This window comes from Ambystoma mexicanum, chromosome 7p (genome assembly GCF_040938575.1).
Source record: "Ambystoma mexicanum isolate Mex_15411 chromosome 7p, UKY_AmexF1_1, whole genome shotgun sequence".
Lineage (NCBI taxonomy): Eukaryota > Metazoa > Chordata > Amphibia > Caudata > Ambystomatidae > Ambystoma > Ambystoma mexicanum.
The window spans coordinates 473,580,958-473,593,673 of NC_090939.1; the positions used below are offsets into that span (position 1 = coordinate 473,580,958).

General features: G+C 47.4%; 1 protein-coding gene across 2 annotated transcripts in view; it reads left to right on the forward strand.

The window, feature by feature from the left end:
* Positions 1 to 12,716, forward strand: part of DIPK2B (divergent protein kinase domain 2B) — a 479,873-nt gene that overhangs the window by 354,374 nt on the left and 112,783 nt on the right. The gene's annotated exons all lie outside the window — the stretch shown is intronic.

Consider the following 12,716-nt stretch of genomic DNA (forward strand, 5'->3'; position numbering starts at 1 on the left):
GGGTGTTCACCTGTTGCGTCATGGGGGGTGTTCCTGTAGCTCCTAAGCATGCCACATATAGCCTGCGGGTGCGGTATTTGGTCCAGAATGGCCTTTTGTCTCGTCTGTTCGATGGTGGCCATGAATTGTTCCACCATCTCGTTGGCCTGGGGCCTGGGGCCAGAGCGTGGTGTTGTTTTGATGGTGGAAGCCTAGGTGGTCATCCAATTTCTTGAATTCGAACCCTTGAAACGGGGGCCCATTGTCGGTCTTTAACCATGGCGGGTATACCCCACTCACTGAATAGTTCGTCACACAAATACCCTCAACATCATTTTACAATGTGGCACCAGTAACAGACGAATAGGAAGCGGAGTATTCGTCGAATGCCACAAGTAGATGTCCTCCTTCTTCAAGGGGCCCGTAGAAGTCTATTGCAACTCTTTGCCATGGTCTTTCAGGTAGTGGTATTAGCTGCAGTGGGTCTGGGTTTGTTTTCTGTGCCGCTTTTTGGCAGGACTCACGGTGGGCTAGGACGTCTTCCACGATAACGTCCATGTATGGGAACCATACGTGATTCCTCAGGATTTTCTTGGTGTTTTCAATCCCTCTATGTCCATCGTGGGCTATGGCCACTAGCGCTTTCCTGAGGGCCTTTGGGGCAACGAGCCGGTTGCCTCTCAATAGTATGCCTTGTTCCGTAGTCACCAGTTCTGCTTGTATTTTGGCTAGTCGGGATAGGTCTTTCTTGTCAACCTCCCCCCGAGTGGCATTTTCGGTGTGGAGATGTTTCCACTTGTTTCCGCTGGTGAGGCGTATCGCTGCCTGTATGGTGGGGTCAGCCTTGCTTCTGGTGGCAAATTGCTCTGCCGAGGTGGTGGGGGGCATGGCGTTGGTGGACAGGTATGCAATGTAATCCTCTGCTTTGTAGGCTAGTGTGTCGTCGGTGTCGGCGGTTGGGTAGCGTGATAAATAGTCTGCAGGGTTGGCATCAACTCCTGGTTTATGTACAATGGTGTAGTCGTACTCTTGGAGTCTTATGCCCCATCTCTCGATCTGGGGGTGCATTTTTGTTTTGGGGTTGCCGAACAGGGAGAGTAGCGCTTGATGGTCTGTGACAAGTGTGAAGCCCCTGCCAATCAAAAAAGGGATGGAACTTTTCGCAGGCCCATACAGCCACTAGGCTCTCGCGTTCCGCCTGTGAGTAGGCTTTTTCGGTAGGTGATAGAGCCCTGCTGGCGTATGCGATGACAGAGTGTCGGATGTTGTTCCCGGGGCTGGTTTGGGCCAAGATGGCGCCGAGGCCAACCGGGCTGGCGTCGACAGTGATGATGGTGTCCCAGCTCGGGTCGAAGTAGGCTAGCTGTCGGGGATTCGCTAGACTCTCTTTAATGGCATGGAAGGCATCTTGGCATTGTTTGTCCCATGTGAAGGGTGAGTCTTTTTTGAGTAGGGCCCTGAGGGGGTCGGTGGCAGTGGCGTAGTTTGGGAGGTATCTGGCACAGTATCCCGCCATCCCTAAGAAGGATCTCAATTCGGCGACATTCGTGGGGGCATGCAGATTGGTGATGGCCTTTATATTTTCTGGGTCAGCCGTGATGCCTTTGTCTGAAAAAATGTGCCCAAAGAATCGTAGGCTGGTCTTGTTAATGTCACACTTGGGGCCACTGAAGCTTAGGCCTGTGTCATGTAGAATCTTGCATACGGCCAGGAGTGCCTTGTCGTGGTGTTCCTGACTCTTCCCAAAGATGACAATCTTCTCGCTGTAATTTAGGGCATTGACCCCCGGCAATATCAGTTTCCGTATGATTTCTTGAAAGATCTCTGCCGCCGAGGATATTCTGAAGTTGAGGCGTTTATATCGGAACAGTCCCTTGTGGGTGACGAAGGTAGTGATTGGTCTGGAAGCTGGGTCTATGACAAGTTGGTGGTGTCCTTGGTTTAAGTCTAGTATGGAAAAGTGAGTGGCTTGGTTCAGCCTGACAAGCATATACTCAATGCTGGGTCCTGGGTGTCTCTCTCTTTCTATGGCTGTGTTGGGGATGCGCATATCGACACACAGGCGCAACCGACCGTTGTCTTTAGGGACGACCACGAGGGGGTTACCCAGGGTGTGGGTCCTTCCACCTATTCAATAATGTTGTTTTGCAGGAGCGAGTGTAGTTCTCTGGTGACTTGCGCTTGGAGGTGAAACCCAACTTTGCGCAGGTTTTGGGGGACAGGGGTGATCTTTGGGCCAATGTGTAGCCTGATAGCTGAGTACTTGAGCAGCCCTACACCTTCAAATAGCTTGGGGAAGTGGATTTTGAGGTCCTCGATGTTGATGGGCCCGTGGGTTATTGACCTTATTTCTTGTCTGCTCGGTGGGTATCCTTTTATTACTTCCAATGGGTCGTAGCAGAGGTCGATGAGAGTGAGGGCTCTGGCTGTTCGATAGCTGAGGAGACACCGTCCCACGGAGGGACTCTGTACGACGTGGATGGCAGTAGATACTGTGAGACCTCTGTGGAATAGATCGCAGAGGAACTGGCCTTTTGACGTTAGCGGTAGGGTCGCTCCCCATTGGAAGATGTGTGTGCGGGATTTGCATAGGGGTAGAGGTCTGCTATTGTGTGATATAGTTCTTCGTTCATTACGTTAACGGTAGCCCCCGTATCCATGATGAACTGGTTCTGGGTCTCTGCCCTTTGCACTGTTACTTTGGGAGCTAGTGTGTCATTCGTGGATATGCTGAGAAATCTCACGTACTCTGTATCATAGCCATCCTGTAGGTAGTGTGGGTTTTGGTCATCCGCCGTCAGGGTCCTTGGTGGTGAGATTTCGTAGGGGTCGTAGTCCGGTATGATGGCGGTGGGTGCACCCCCTTCCTGCTCCATGTTTGCTGCGTATTCTCTAGTGTAGGTGGCGTCTGGATTGGTGGAATGTGAGTCAAAGTGGAGCTGGTAGTCATACAGCTCGTGTTGCTTTCTGTCGGGTTCGATGTGGAGGCTGTCCAGGGTACTAACCACTTCCGGGCGGGTGATGGGTGCGGCCTGGTAGGCCATCAATCTTTCAAATGGTCGCTGATCTAGGTTCTGGGTGTCGTCCCTGGGCTGGCGTTGGCAGTGGTCGGTACGTTCCTGTGTCGGGAAGCTTCCCCCTGCACATGGCCTGAAAGTGGTTTTCCTGGCCACAGCGCATACATTGGACGATGGCTGGACAAGGACCTCTGTTAGGGTACTCAAACCCACATTTGTAGCATTGTCTGTCACTCTGGGGCCGTTGCTGTGGGCCTCTGAAGGTTTGTCTTCCTGGCGGGCCGGGATTTCTGGGATACGGTGTCAGGGCTGCAATCGTGTCTCCTTTCCTAGGATTTTCGATAGCTGCGGCCTGGATGTCAACTCGTTCGTATACTCGTGCCAGTGTAGAACCTGATAAAATGAGGAGCCTGGGTTTGTTATCATTAGAGAATCATTACTCTTTGTTACAGAACCATTACCCAATCATTACTCTTTGCTATGGAATCATTCCATTATTGCATCCTTTTTAAGCTATCCATTGTACATTACTGAAGTAGACACTATCCACATTATTAGACTGCCACTTTGTATGCATTTGCAATTTTCATTTAGAATGACACACTGTCATATTTGAAATACCATGTAGAGCCATTTAGAATGACACATTGTTATTCTTGTAGTTACACATGTAGAGACTGACATGTACACATGTATGCATGTAGAGTGTGCACTTAGAATATGTTTGCATTAGGTAGATAGCGCTTGGGTTTGCGAGAAGAAAGCGTAAACGTTAGAAAGCATTTAGCTGGCATTATAAAGCCATTTCACTGAAGGAGACACAGAAGCGCCATTTGGTTCTGTGCAAAGTTGTTATGAATTAGTGTGAAAGAGTGGAATGCAAACGCAGATAACACGACCCTTGTCCGAGTGGAGAGCGAAGGAAGCTAATCAGCATGGCTTGTGTGCCGCGGAGACAGCAAAAGGGGGCAGCGCCACATGGGGAGACGGGAGAGGAGCCTTTGCAGGCAAGCAGAGCTTTGCATGCACGAGATGGAGGGGGAGAGATGGCCTGTTCTCTGGAGGAAAGAGGATTTCGTGAAGCCAACAGTGGAGTGAATGACAATGAATGGAGGAATATATGGTACAATGGTGTTTTGCAGGCACCGCACACAGAAGGCCATGGCAGAGATATGATGTCCAATGTCACGCTGACAGAACACGACTAGAACACAGAGTGATTGCAAGTGAAAGTACATTGCAAACACAGACTTTCAGGCACGTTCATATTTAGAATTTGTTGACAGAGAAAGAGACATTCTTAGTAGAGAATGAAAGTAACCATGGGGAATGAGTGCGTCATGGAATAGTATAACCAGGGCAGAGGGGAGTTGCTGTTTTTAGTTGCTGTTGGAGATGGTGCCAGATGCAATGAGGGAGAGGTGTCTTGGTGCAGCAGAATCTGATGAGGCCTTGGTGAGATCGATCTGGCAGAGAGAGACCGAGGCCTGGCTCTCAATGACTGGCTGGTTGAAGAGTAGCGGGAGAGGAGAGAGACTTGGAGAGACTTGACAAAGACAGAGCTGGAGAGGGGAGAGAGGCACATGCAAATGGGAAGTATGGTTTATGGCCTAGACTAAACTGATTGATTAGAACAGACACTCACACAAAGAGCTTTGGGTTTGGGAAAGGGGAAATCAGACAGGGATCGTCTTATATAGAGAGTGTGAAGTATGGTGTGGATTGGAGAGGATTGATCCTGCATGAAGGAGAGGATTGTTGGATGCTGACACTTGCATCAGACTGCATTAGAATCACAGGCTTGCATTAGGAACCTGTAAGGCTTATAGTTATTGCATGGTAGATTTGCACCAGAAGCATAAAAGGTGCAAAGTTGAGATTTGCATAGTTTTGGTAATGTTTGCATCATGTTTTGCTGTGCATAAATAAATGTATTCTATTGTTATAATTGAATCGATTCATGTGTTTTCTTTGTGTTTTATGTTTTGTGTCCATAGGAGTAAGATAGGTGTATGTTGTTAGAGGTAAAATAGGAGTAACACAGTGCACAAAGGCCCTGAGGTACGAAAACAGTGGGGTATAGTGATCCACACCCCCCTAGGAGATTGTCTAAGATTGTCTAACACCGGTGCATGGTTGCCCAGGGGGGCTAGACCGTGATAAGGATTTGTTTCACTGGTCGCACACCAGGTCAGGAATCTTGTAGGGATAGTGGTTTCTTCAGGAGGTGCTTCTTGAACAGGGACAAGATGCATCCTTCGATTATTCGTAGATGTATTGCTTCATCGTCAATGAAGTTGGCGAAGTCACACATGAGAATTTTCCTTTGCAGGCGGATAACAAATTCTCAAATAGATTTGTGAGCCAGTTTGGTGCATTGGTTGAAGGCATAGTGCTCATAATCTCTATTGGGAGTTGCCACAAGTTTGCTGTTTATGGCCACGAGGAGGCGCTGGTAGGTGTTTCTTTCTTGTGCTGTTATTGTCCTTATGCTCTTTATTTCTCTCCCGGCTATGTTTGTAAATATGTTTATCTTGTTGGGTGGGTCTTGGTTTCCTATTGCGCCTACAAAGTCCTCAGATTCTTCAACCCATTCCTCCCAACGTTGTCCTTGGTCGTGATGGGGGTTGAGTGTAAAACGGTTGGGATGTCTCATGAGGCTGGCATGGGATGAGGAGCTTATATCTGCCAGGGCTCGGGCGCCTGCGTCGGCAGCTGCTTGGGCCTGGTAAACTGTTAGGCAGAATCCAGTGCAGTTCCCTTAGGGAGCACTATACCAGATTAGGACTACAGGTGAGAGCAATAAATCCCCTTTGGTATCAGTCTGTACCACAAAGATTTAGTTGGTAGTTGTGGCTGAGCAGTCAGACTTATCTCAAGAGGGAGATGAGCAGTATTCAGTGTTTATGCATTAGGCCCATTAGACTATGGAACAAGGAAACACTGACCAAAGTTTTGTAATTCAAAAGTAGATATATATTTATTTTATACACTTCTAATCAAACACATGTATCACAAGTATCAAGTAAGTTAAATTAAGTCAAGGAAAAATATACACACTCCCTATATGAATTGTAGACCAAGTGAACCAGAGTGAAAACTGAGCAAAACAGCACAGTGACAACTACACACAAGGGATCCTCTAACAATTCCTCACAAGGGAGGGAAAGCACCAGCTATTCATAAATAGGTTCTTATACACCCTAGCAACACTTCCCATCAGTTGTGAACCAGTTGAGCAAAATGGCATTTCACAATGATTATGCAGTGGGAAGAAAGAATAATTATGAGAAAGGGGTGCACCACACAGTTCGAATGGAGAATCAATCTTGAGAAGGCAGATCTAACAAATGTGACCAGAGTCAGTAGGCCTGTGCCAGAGTTAGTGGTACAGGGCAAGGGCCCAGGAGCAAAAATGTTCTCGTAGCTGCAGTTAAGTCTTTGGTTAATGATATTTGAATTGGTGGTTGCAAAAGTTGAAAAGACAATGTTAAGAGAGAGGGGGCGGCCAACCCAACAGCTAGGTAAAGGATTTAAAACACCTTCAGTACTAAAGCGAAGAAAGGGCGGCCTGGCGGAACAATGTACCTTAAATGAAGAAGTGGATCCTGCGGTGGCGGTTGTTCCTGGTAGTTCCTGCAGTTCGGGTGATCCAGCAGAGGAAGAGATGCTCTCGTCGTGGAGGAAGGTTCGAGTTACTGCACTACCAGGGATGAAACCAGCCACGGTGCTGCCCAACGAATAAAAGGTACGCTTCTTTAAATCGCGATCCGGGTGGACTGGTGACTGGCTATCCGGCCTCCGAGTACAGGGTACGGGGAGATTTGACCAAGGCAGGTCCGGGAAGGTGATTGGCAAACTGGTTGGCCCCACCAGCTCAAGGGAAGAAGGCTCTTGCAGAAGATGATCTTCTCTCGTTGTGTGGAGAAAAGTGGTGAGACGCTGCAGCAGGGCTTCACTGGTGGTTCAGTCGTTGCAGATGTCTTTGGCTTCTCCCCTCTTCGGCTTCTTAGTTCCAGTGGTGACATCTTGCTCTTCCAGTCCTCAGGACCCTGCTTTTATGCAAAAAGATCCCCATTCATACAGCCTAGCTGTCACTCACACAGTGAAGTGGTCATCTTGGCAGGAGACCCTCCAGCCTATCAGGATAGAGTGCGACCTGGGTTGTCCAGGGGTCCTACTCCGCCTCCCACAGAACGGACCCACCCCAGACTCAGTGGCGCCAGGAGGAGGGCTTCTGGGCAGAAGCCCGCCAAACGGACAAACAAAGGATCCCCGACCTGGGTTAGGATTGTAGAGAAAGACACGAGAAAGAAGTTATATTAAAGTTCTGGCAAATAAAACCTACCGGAGCAAAGTTAATATTAAAATGCATCGGCGGTATGTTAGAGGCTGTTAGAAAAAGTAGTAGCCTCGAACAATGGGAAAATCCCATAGAGAAATATTTGCGGTCGAATATTTATGGTAGTAACCACTGCCACCAGCCAGAAACATTTGAGAGAGCGACTTTAGGGTACTCTCTCGAAAATGAACATAGGGGAAAAACTATTAACCCTTTCCAGTACCTCCATAGTAAGATGGGTTGTACTGGTTTAGTTCATAGGATTGGACTAGTAAAGTCAATGGGGACTTTACATGCCCTGGGAGACAGTAGTCAGTCCCAGGGTATGGATTCTATGTTTGGGGGTCGCTACGACACCCCTGTGTCACTGCACTGAGGGTGCTGTGTAGCACATGTGCATAAAGATGGTTCCTATGGGGTTGAGAAAGATCCCATAGGCATTAAACACAAAAATAGCCTAGAACACACGTAGCAAAAATGCCTAAGAGTGGGAAAAAGAGATTCACTCTTAGCAGGTAAAAAGAAACAAACCCTTCAAATCCAGCAAAGCTGCTGGGGGACTCTATAGGTAAGGGAAATTTAGCAATAGAATGAGAATTCTCCCTAACATCAACCATGATGGTCGGGCGTAGTGGTGGTGGTACCCGTGGGTGATTTGTCAACTGTTGACTCTGCGGCTTCTTGTAGGTGCGCACTGGTGATGGTGAGACTTTCCGATATTTGGGGGGCCTCTGCTCTTTGAGGGCTTCTGCACTCTTCTATTACCTCTGTGTGCACTGCACGTGTAGAGGGGCGTCTGCCGTGGCAGGGTAGTTGGTGCGGATGTGGCCTTGTCAAGAGGGCCTTGCTGGGTTGCAGTGCCCTTTGGCCTGATGGATTGGGTACTGGGCGTGGGCTCCCGTGGTGGTGCGCTGTTGGGTGCACATTATTTCAGGGCTACAGCGCACGTGATGTAGTTGGTGGGCCGGGTAGCGGCCTAGTCAGGTGAGCCCCGTCAGGCTGTTGGGCAGCAGGGAGTTGGGCCCGTCTGTTAGGGCGTGAGTGTGCTTCCATGTGACACGCAGCTGATTGCGCTTTAGGTTGGGGCAGTAAATGGCGCTGGTCCCGGTGGTGCGGCCTTCACTCCGTTGGCGCTCTTGGCGGTATTTAAATGGTGTGTGCGTGCGGCTGATTCAGTTCAGGTGGCACGTGAGTGGCCTGTTGCATCACACACTTGTGGGCGCCATGGTATTTGGTGTGTTGTGAGCTGGCTTACTCCGTTTTTATAGCCTTGCGTGGGTGGTGCAGGCACAGCTGCCGCCTTGATGGCCCTGGAGCGGTTGAAAACATGGTGGTCGGTGGTCCACTGCGCTATGCTACGCACCAGTTTTGTGTGTACGGCTGTGTTGCACAGGCAGAATCGTGGTGCTGTATGATTAAGTAGCTGTTATGCCAGTTCCATGTGCAAGGGCGGACGGCGCACGTATGATCGTGGCCTTGATGGCCCTGCAGCGATGTGGTGTCGGTGTACCTTCCTGCCATAGCGTGCCGGCATTGACGCTGTGCAGCGTCGCTGGTAACTGGGGTCGATGGCAGGCCGCAATCCGCATTGAGCCTAGTGACAGGCTGTTCTTCAGGGCGGGCGGGTGTGTTGCTTACCCTTTTCCCGCCGTTGTTCGACCGGGGATACGCTGGCCGTTCCCCTTTTGGGCGCGAGGTCTGGCCGTCTTCACCCTTTCCATTCTCGTCGACCGCTGGGCTGGTTGCTCGGTCCTTCCGCTTGTAGCGAGGGGCTGCCGGATTCACATATGTTGCTCCCCTTCTCAATGGTCCTGCAAGGTGAATCGTGGGGTGCTCCCTCGAGTGCACTTCGCCTTCCGATGCTTCGCCTTCTGTACTGCTGTGCCCACGCCTTGGGCACTCCTCTGCCAGGGACACAATTCCCTCTCCGATACTTCCAAGGATACTGCTGTGCCCTCCGCCTTGGGGCACACCTCCGTCACGATACTTCTGGGTTCTGTGGTGCAGGAACCCTCCACCACCATCCAGCGTGGCGTCTGTCAGTTCTCCTCGGCGCCAGTTGTTAGCCCCCTCCCTTGGGCCCTGGCACACACTCACAATGACAAACGCGGAGCCTGCTTCAGTTCCAACCTCTCTTTATTGCTCTCATTACATAACTAATTCTTGTTCCCTTGCCCCTCCCCTTCCTCCCTCCTCCCGCTCCCTCCCACCGTTGCATGCCCTCTCCCTCTTAAAGGGCTCTGCCTTTATTCACCCGCAACAACCATAAATCCCCAAATAGCTGGAGCTGTGCCCGCAATTCAGTATGTGCAGTGACACTGGGAAAGGTGTACATGGCATTACACTATATACCTTAGCACAATCTATCTTGACAACTAGTGCTATAATATCTTAGACCGGAGCCCAATTTTTATATCCAGCTGAAAAATAAATGGATTGCTATAAACGTTTTGTGGAACCTGGAAGAGAAATGATAGTGTAATATTGTCAATATTTACTCGGGAGAATCGAACTTTGATCTCCTAGGCCCAATTGCTTACTGTAGGTGAAAAGCTCAACTGTTTCAGCGGCTACGGTGTTAACTGTACGGTGTACTGAGTGCATTCACTGGTATAACATGCCTTTATACGTGTTGGTCCCGTCCATAAACCCTACAAAAAACAGGGAGTAAATAAAGCAAGAAATAGCATATAATTAAATAGGAAGAAATAAAAACAAACTACAGTTCCACTTTGTAATGTCTACAGTATACAGTGACAAAATTAGATTGCTTTAGCAGATAAGGGGTACACCTATTTGATTGACAGGTTTGCCAGTCTCAAACCCTGGTTCCCATTTGATTGAAGGTATGCAAGACGAGCGCTCAAACTTGCCACAGTCAATCTGTGTGTGTTGTGGGCAGAGTGTGTAGGTGCAGGCGATTTGACCTACATTGAATGGCAAGGAGCCACCTAATGTCGAAATAAGAAACAGCATCTAGGAAAAGCTGTGACCAATAATTCCAACACCGTGGTGGGTCAATCCAGGAACGAAAACGAGGGAAAGTACAACAGAGAGAGGTACACCGGAAAAAAAGTGGGGCAGGAAGGAAACAGAAGGGTACATTTGAAAAAAGAGTGAAGATAAGCAAGACAATTCGGGAGGAAACAGAATGTGACAAATTAAGAAGGAAGTCACTTAACTGGAACCTGTGGAAAAGCAAATATAGCACTCCAAGAAAAACATATCCTGTCAAATGTGCATTCACACTCTTGCCTCCTGTACTAAACTTTCCTGAGAGAGACCAGTGGAACTATATGCATCACTGAATCCTCGATGCGTGGCCGCACCATGCCTTTCTACAACCTTAAGATTACTTTCTTGTCAACCAAAAGGGCCCTTCAAATAAATTCCCTCTCTTCCCAGTACAGATGTTTAATTTGCTCTTCTAAACCGAAGACTACCAGTTTGCATGATTCCTTCACTTGGTGCCTGAGTATAAAGTTAATCCTTAAAAAAATCCCACTGCAGAGAGTCACACAGCCTGCACAGTACATTTGGGCTTCAGCATATATAACTGTTTACTTTTTAAAATTAACTGAAATTGGAAATTGCTGCTGTGAACCTTTACAAGCTTGTAGAACCACTGGGAGAGAATGTGTATATCAGGCCAGTTACAGTACTGATAGAAGTAAATCCAAGGTTATGTCTCATTGGATCTGATATGCAAAGGAAGGTCTTTACAACCTATTCCACAATCAGGAAATGATGACTGACTTTCACCATAAAAAATGCCTTCAGCTACTGGATAATTTTTCTTGCCATAAGGACGGAGCAAATATAGTTGTACTGAAATTTGTAACTAGCTTATGCCCTTGGAGATATTTTTTTTACCTTTGGGGAAATGAATGCAGCTGTGAAATAAATGTTAAAAAGCACTCACAGTGATATTATTAGGTAGTTGACATCAGTGTGTTATTTTAGCATTGTTTACTGGATTTGAAATCATTAATATTGTTTGTTTTATTGTAGTAACAGGATATTTTAAAACTGTATTTATAAGGAATGCTTTGGGTGGTGTAAGTTACTTTGCGTGATGCTTACACTTGGAGTGAGACTATCACCCTGACATGGTCAAGGAATTCATCCGATATCTGGAAAACCACCAATCAAATTGGTTGACTGGAAGGCAATGCATACATACATACATACACAAGTCCTTAGTTTCTCTTTGGGAGAGAGTGTTTTATGTATTTTTAGTGCAACCCCCGGTGTTCCAATAGCTGTCCTTCAAGTCCTGAGTAGGATGCCCACTGATTGAAAGAAAAAATATTAACATTTCTGTTTGTAATTTATTTGGATAGCTTTACAACGATTCAGGTGGTTTCTTTTCACACATATAACCAAGTCCCGATCTCTTCTGAACAATTGCTTCATCTCATATCAATACTGGAAATGCTCTTCTCAGTCTTTTGTTATTTGTCATAGATTGAGGTAAAAAGGAGGAGATTACGGTAAAATTGACTATTCAGTCAATGACAATGTGACGCACCGAACATCTTAGACTAGTATGCCAGATCTGTTAGAAAATACCACATTACTGATGCTCTCACCTCAGTCTTTCAACTTGCATCCACTTGTGAAAGGGGCAGACATGCCTAAAAAGTACAGAAAAGGGCTTGTCATTTTGTCTTCATCTGTCCCGTTCTGTTTAGGGTGAATGAGTAGTTTCTGCACACCTGTGGGAATCCCAAAATTAGAGTTTCCATGCAGGGTTCCTGCACCATGCAACAACATTTAATGTGGGCCCAGTAGGCTGATCCCTACATAGCAACATGATTTCACTGGATTGTACCAGCTTTTACTGCTCAAGGGAAAGGCAGGTGTAATCCATTGCAATCACAGTTTCAGACACCATATTTGTCAAAGTTGTCTCTACTGCAGATCTCTATGGTGGGAAGAAATGCAATTGGTCAGGTTCCCTAGCTTGCATTTACCAAGAACATTATAATGAAGCCCTGCGTTGTGCTTCAATTGTATGCATTTAACAATTTCTTGCTCTACAACAAACTTTTCTTAACAACATATTGTACTCTGTTTAATGAGTTTTCTTAATTATGTGATCCCCTTTATTGTTTTCATTTTTCAAATCAGGTAGTATCCCCTAGTAGCAAAGATTTTAAGTATTTGAATTCCTTATGCATACAAATATCCTCTGAGTGTGCACAGGATAAATGTGTGTGCTCTGTGTAGTAAAACCAGCAGGTTGCTGTGAAACTTGCACATTTTACCGGCGCCTGGCTTGCAGGAAACACCAGGGGATTACAACCCTGGCGTTCCAGGAAGTCAGGCGCTGGTAATTGTTAATCCCCATTTGAGTGCCATAATGCTCCTCAGAA